Source organism: Priapulus caudatus, unplaced genomic scaffold, assembly GCF_000485595.1.
Source record: "Priapulus caudatus unplaced genomic scaffold, Priapulus_caudatus-5.0.1 Scaffold50, whole genome shotgun sequence".
In the NCBI taxonomy this organism is placed as follows: domain Eukaryota; kingdom Metazoa; phylum Priapulida; class Priapulimorpha; order Priapulimorphida; family Priapulidae; genus Priapulus; species Priapulus caudatus.
The window spans coordinates 601,672-609,171 of record NW_014577111.1 but is presented as its reverse complement, the minus strand read 5'-3'; the positions used below and the strand labels follow the sequence as shown (position 1 = coordinate 609,171).

General features: G+C 43.5%; 1 protein-coding gene across 1 annotated transcript in view; it reads right to left on the bottom strand.

Moving 5' to 3' along the window:
- LOC106820863 (monoacylglycerol lipase ABHD12-like) overlaps window positions 1-7,500 on the bottom strand; it is a 35,288-nt gene that overhangs the window by 2,279 nt on the left and 25,509 nt on the right. The gene's annotated exons all lie outside the window — the stretch shown is intronic.

Sequence of the window (7,500 nt, the reverse complement as noted above, 5' to 3'; positions counted from 1 at the left end):
ATGCACACTAGAATATTAAGCCCCAGGTATGCATGTGAAATCCGCAGCAATAACTGCGACCAGCCTACTATAAATTATGTTTTTAGGTGATAGCATGTAATGAGAAATTACACAGAGTTACATTAGTTTCAGTCCACTCACTTATAGGAACTTTCATACAGATCCAGATGAGACGGGATACTAGAGGCAGAGGCGCACGCGACCGCGCGAGACGTCCTACGAACATAGCAAGCGCTGAAGTGGATCCAGCTGCGCCGAATGCATAGGGCCGGCGCACGGATCCATAGCTGCCAGCGAACAGTCGACGAATTTTAACCGGGAATACAATGAAAGAGCCTCAAGCTGCATTGGCTGCTGTTGTTCAATTCAATGGAAATATCAATGAAGGTGTCAAGACAGTTTCTACTTCTTACACTGTGTTGTTATATAGTTTTTATTAATGAAATTGTATTTTATTATGCGTCAGCGCTTCCATGTAAACGAGCGGCAGCTGGCAGCGGATACATAAGCTGGGTTTTATAAAATAAATCATGCGGAACATAATACGGCCTGCTATTTCATCTTAAATAGAGTTGACGCTAATATGCAAAGAAGTGAGAAGCTAACAATGGCACAAATATTGTCAAAGTAGGTCAATAGCTCCTGATATTTAGCACTGTGAATTGTGCGGTTGCATAGACTTACTATGTTACGCTATCAACTGTAGGGCCAGGCCTAAAAAATGAATTTTGTTGAGGAAACGCAAGTTCCTAATGAACATTTTAAAGACACTGACGGCACCAGCTACCTACAGGTCTAACCCCCATTTGCAACCGCCAGTACTGGCATTGCATCATCTAGCATGGCGCATAACCATTCTCGTCGCCCAACACTATATCTTGTGAAATTAGATTGTACCTAAAAAAAATTGGAGTAGCAAACAGTAACTTTGGCCTCTGTCCTCTTTATCAGTTTCTTATGTTTAAATATAATCGCGTCGGTGTTCGATATTTCGGCACAGTGTCACTCGCCGGACGCACGTCGTGTTTATATTTCGGCAACAAAGTGTTCTCACAACGCGCGTCGGTGTCGATATTGGGCACAAGTCGCAGTGGCGACGCACGTCGTGTAAATATTTACGGCACAGGTGTTCACTCGCGACGCCACCGGTCGTGTGTATATTTCGGCACAGTGTCCACCGCGACGCACGTCTGTTAACATATTTCGTCACAGTGTCACTCGCCGAAGGACGCGCGTCAGTGTTTCGATAATTTCTAGCAGGCAGTGTGGACTCGGCCGACGCATCGAGTCGGTGGATATTTCGCGCACATGTGTCACTCGCAGACAGCGACTGTTCGTGTAGATATTTCTCAGCAGTTCTGCTTTGTACTGTATCACTGGAAATAACGTAACTGGGACATTGACATTGAGATTTAGGTAGATAATGTTACTCAGCTTACACATAGAAAGGTAGTATGCAATCTTGGCCCAATTGCTTCACAAGAAAAAATATATTCATATGAAAACAGGAGCAGAAGGGAATTTCGTGCATTTTCGTGTCTAATGGAGCCGGCACTGGTCCATTTTAGGGACTTTGTTGCTTTTGATATGATTGCATGACTATATCTAATAAATATTTTCGCTAAGACATGTTACAAACGCTTAGACATGTGTGCGGTATGGAACTTCTTTGCTTTTCACATGGAGAAATACATCGGCAATTTATATATGTACACGAGTTACGTTAAAGGATAGAGATCACTGTCGAGGTCGGACACGACAAATAATGAAGATGATCGTATCATATCAGCGTCCTGCACATGAGTCTGACTGCAGCCTTCAACAGCGCAATGGCGCTGTTGAACAAACAACATGTGTCGAATACTATAATAAATTATGTTCGACTGATTCAAATGTTTATCTCCACGCGATGAAAAATGATCTTTGCTCCTTTCGACCTACCTACCACTAAAACACTTAGAGTTGTATACCCACTACAATACGTGGCATGATATATCGATGGATATCAAATATGGATGATATGGATGAAATATACGCAACCATCGAAATTATGGCCATCGCATAATGCAGAAATGATACATAGCTAGCCCAAGGTACCAAGACGTGTTGCAAGAGCATACGAACCCAAATAACCTAAAATACGAAACCCAAGTACTCTAAATTACTATGGATATCGCTAGACTGGTGTGACCTGTCACTTTGGCTAACAATGGAACGTCAGTTAGTCATAGCGTGTAGAAACTAGTCGACCAGGGAGGCAGTCTACCTAGCGCCCCGAGCCGCGTGAACAAAACCGTGAAATTGCCCATGGAACATGGTCTGCGTTGCCGGCCATCTATGAGAACGCGATACTGTATCGAGAATTAAGTCACGGGCATGAAACACCCAACATGGAAACCGCTTTTCTAGAGGAAACGAAACGCGCCGACCAGCAACGCGAGCAATTACAGGAATTTCTATCACTCTCTACCTACGTGCGTATGAAAAGGCTTGTGGAATTCCCCACAACTGCCTGGAATTGAGGCGATATAGGGGCTTATCCTTTACCTAAATGGAACCTGGGTAAGCTGTTGGAGTGGGGCCGCGTAAAACATGTGTTAGATCGCTCACGAGCGCGTTTTTGGCGTGCTCCGCGGATATAATGGGCTGCAGTAATCGTCAAGACCTATTGACCTACTGGCTATGGTCTAATTGAAGTTCTTCGGCGATTGCATAGGGCGAAAAATAGCAGAAAAGCAGTAACCCCCAAAAAATCCCGGGCATCGCCGGGTAGCCCAGCTAGTAACCTCTAAAGCTCAAGTAGTTGCAGTACACTCGCAACGATATAACATTAAGACCACAGCGAGTGGTCTATCTGTTCTTCGCACATGGAAGACTGAACTTGAGAGAAGAGCGAAAATCAAAGCCACAAAATCATTAACAGATGTCCGAACATCTACACACAGCTGCATGGCCTGCTCTCGGCTCTCACAGCGTACTGACTACTGACCCATACCGATGACCACTCGCAGCTCTTGCGCTGTCTATATAGCCACCAACCCACACGCACTTGGAGCGTTTCAATAAAATATAATGCTAAATAAATAAGAAATCTATTTACTAGCAAAGTCTCAATGTTTCTCTACTATCTTTCGCCTATTATTGCCGACAATTTCCTGTAAATGCCGTGCAATTGCTCCTCTGCAACACACATGTACACCGCATGCACGCTGCCGCACACAGACACATAAATATATCGTATAATTAAATAATAAATAACTATATATTTATGTGTCAGTGTGCGGCAGCGTGCATGCGGTGTACACGTGTGTCTTGTATCAATTGTCAATTTATCATGTGTCACTTGTATCAATGTGTGACTTTGGTAGTAAATAGATATCGTATTTATTTAGCATTATATTTTATTGAAACGCTCCAAGTAGGGCTCAAGGGGTCGTTGTCGTATCAGGTACTACAGATATGTACCCGAGGTACATATATGTATACACAAAGTGTACCAGACTTTTACTACAGAAGTGTACCCTAACCCTAACACTAACCCTAACCCTAAACATACCTCATATAAAAATATAAACATAATACTAAACAACCTAAAACTACCTCCTAATTATATAAAAATATAAACATAATACTAAACAACCTAAAACTACCTCGGGTACATATCTGTAGTACCTGATACGACAACGACCCCATCTGCCGTAGTAGGCCTGTGCACCAACCGGGCCAGATATCCACAAAGAACAATGGCCGCAGGCCAAAGTAATGATCCAGCTTTGCTATCATTGTGCGGTTATCTAACAATGCCTATTTACTGGTGGTTGTAACTGTCTATCGTGATAAACAGGGTTATCCGAGCGAGTAACTCAGCGTGTAGATAGATAGACTCATCGCTGATGTTTGCACTGCTAAAGTAGTCAACGAGTATTTTATACGGCGGGCTAGCGCTGATGACCGATGAGTTTCCCAATTATGAAAATTGTGGCTGCGAGGAAATGATAGACTAAGTCGTGAAAGCCGTGAAAGCCTGTTAAGCCTGTGAAGTCGTGAAAGCCTGTTACAACTACGACTCAATGTTCCTGACGTTATGTATGTAGACAATTTTTTTTAAATGAGTTTTAGAAACGCAAGCTAACAACACTAGAGGACCACATGTGTTCGTTTAGTAATTTCGCCACATGGCATTGTTTTTTATGCGCATGTACCCAATGCCCTAGAAAAATGCAACTAGGTTGTTGGCTGACTACTGGCACTCGTGAGGAACTAACCTAGTTTTAGATACTTTAAAAATTACATAATATATCGACAGTATGTGATCGCTCATAAATACACACAGTCCTAGTGTTGCCATGACAACTACCGAAATGCCTAATTCGAAATTTCCTGAGAATTCTGCTCCTGATAGCCAATTCCTAGTTAAGAATTCACGTCTTCCTTACATCATAAATACCCTGACCTACTTGCCACAGCAACCGCGCATTACAATACAAAAGTAATATAACACACTAAGAGTGTATAATACAACAAGAGTGTATAACACAACACAGCACTATACAATACAATACAACGCAACACAACAGAACACAACAGAACACAACACAACAAAATACAACAAAATGCAGCATATAACATCCCAACACATCACAGAACAACGCAACACATCAGCAACTAGACAGCAACACAACACAACAGCAGCACTGTACAACACAATACAACACAATACAACACAACGCAACACAACACAAACGGCGGCAAGGCGTCTCAGATGTGGGACAACAATGACCCAACACGCGTTGGCGACTTGCCGTTAATAACATAGAGAGCTGACATAAGAGTGCACTCCCCCCGCGGGTACCCCCCCCCCAGCTCGTGGGCTGGCAGCGCCGGTTACCCACGCCCCACACGCGCGCGCGCGCCACCACACGTCGTCATTGTCCACGCTGGGTTTGAGCATAGATATGGTTTGAGTTACGCTCCCACCAGGTGGAAAAGAAAAGCGACGCGCGCGCCGGCGGTACAACTTTCCCTTACAAAACGCAGCACTTTGTTAGCGACCGAGCGAATAATTAATAACAGCGTACAAAGAACGGAGGCTGACGATTAGGAGACGGCTGCATAGGTCGCGACACGAACGGCGGAACCTCACCAGCAGCGAGAACGAGCAAGCGTCAAACGTAATCCTCACTGTACCCTGCCGATGGAAAATGATTCTAGACGAAGACGTTTCTACATTCATTGTGTCAATTTCTCTCTCGCTCTTCCTCTCTCTTTCTCTCTTTCACTCTCTCCTACACACACTCTCTCTCTCTTGCTCTCCCTCCCACCTCTCCGTCTCTGTTGCTTTGTTCCTTCTTTCTGCCTCCGTCCCTCCCCTTCTTTGCCTCTCTCTCTTTCTCGTTCTCTTCCCCTTCCACCCTTTCTCTCTCACACACGCACGCACTAGATGAGTGTTATCTCAGCCTTACACATAGAAATAGTATGCAACTCGTTGCCCTTGGCTTCACAAAAATATATTCATATGAAAACAGGGACAGAAGGGAGATTTTGTGCATTTTCGTGTCTAATGGGACCGCACTGGTCCATTTCAGGGACTTTGTTATGATATCATTGCAGACTATACTAAGTAATATTTGCGCTAAGACATGTTACAATGCTTAGACATGTGTGCGGTATGAACCTTCTTTTGCTTTTGCACATGGAGAAATACATCGCAATTTTATATAGTACAGAGTTACGTTAAAGGATAGAGATCATGTCGAGGTCGGACACGACAGTAATGAAGATGATCGTATCATATCAGCGTCCTGCACATGATCTGTACTGCAGCCTTCAACGCCAATGGCGACTGTGAACAACAACATTGTCGAATAACTATAATAATTATGTTCACTATTCAAATGTTATCTCACCGATGAAAAATGATCTTTGCTCCTTTCGACTCCTTACATCTAAACACGTTAGAGTTGTATACACTACAATACGGTGGCATGATATATCGATGGATTCAATATGGATGGATATGGATGAAATATCGCAACCATCGAAATATGGCCATCGCAATATGCAGAAATGATACATACTAGCCCAAGTACCCAAGTACTGTCAAGATGCATACCGGAACCCAAGTACCCTAAATACCGGAACCCAAGTACTCTAAATTACTATGGATACGGCTAGACTGGTGGTGACCTTCACTTGGCTACAATGAACTCAGTTAGTCTAGCGTGTAGAACTGTCGACCAGGGAGCAGTCTACCTTAGCGGCCGGAGCCGCGTGAACAAAAACTCGGTGAAATTGCCATGAACATGGTCTCGTTGCGCCATCTATGAGACGCGATATGTACGAGAATAATGTCAGGGCATGAAACACCCAACATGGAAACTCGCTTTTCTAGAGGAAAACGAAACGCGCCGACCAGCAAACGAGCAATTACGAGCATTTCTATTCACTCTCTACCTACGTGCGTAGTGAAAAGGCTTGTGGAATCGCCACAACTGCTGAATTGAGCGATTATAGGGCCTTTATCCTTTACCTAAAGGACCTGGGTAAGCTTGTTGGAGTGGGGGCAGCGAAAATGTGTTAGATCGCCACGAGGCGGCGTTTTCGTGCTTCGCGCGGATATCTGGCTGCAGATCGTCAAGACCTATGACCTATGGCTATGGTCTAATTAGTTCTTCGGCGATTGCATAGCGAAAAATAACCTCTAAAGCTCAAGTAGTTGCAGTACACTCGCAACGATATAACATTAAGACCACAGCGAGTGGTCTATCTGTTCTTCGCACATGGAAGACTGAACTTGAGAGAAGAGCGAAAATCAAAGCCACAAAATCATTAACAGATGTCCGAACATCTACACAGCTGCATGGCCTGCTCTCGGCTCTCACAGCGTACTGACTACTGACCCATACGGATGACCACTCGCAGCTCTTGCGCTGTCTATATAGCCACCAACCCACACGCACTTGGAGCGTTTCAATAAAATATAATCCTAAATAAATACGAAATCTATTTACTACTAAAGTCTTAATGTTTCTCTACTATCTTTCGCCTATTATTGCCGACAATTTCCTGTAAATGCCGTGCAATTGCTCCTCTGCAACACACATGTACACCGCATGCACGCTGCCGCACACAGACACATAAATATATCGTATAATTAAATAATAAATAACTATATATTTATGTGTCAGTGTGCGGCAGCGTGCATGCGGTGTACACGTGTGTCTTGTATCAATTGTCAATTTATCACGTGTCACTTGTATCAATGTGTGACTTTGGTAGTAAATAGATATCGTATTTATTTAGCATTATATTTTATTGAAACGCTCCAAGTAGGGCTCAAGGGGTCGTTGTCGTATCAGGTACTACAGATATACACCCGAGGTACATATATGTATACACAAAGTGTACCAGACTTTTACTACAGAAGTGTACCCTAACCCTAACACTAACCCTAACCCTAAACATACCTCATATAAAAATATAAACATAATACTAAACAAC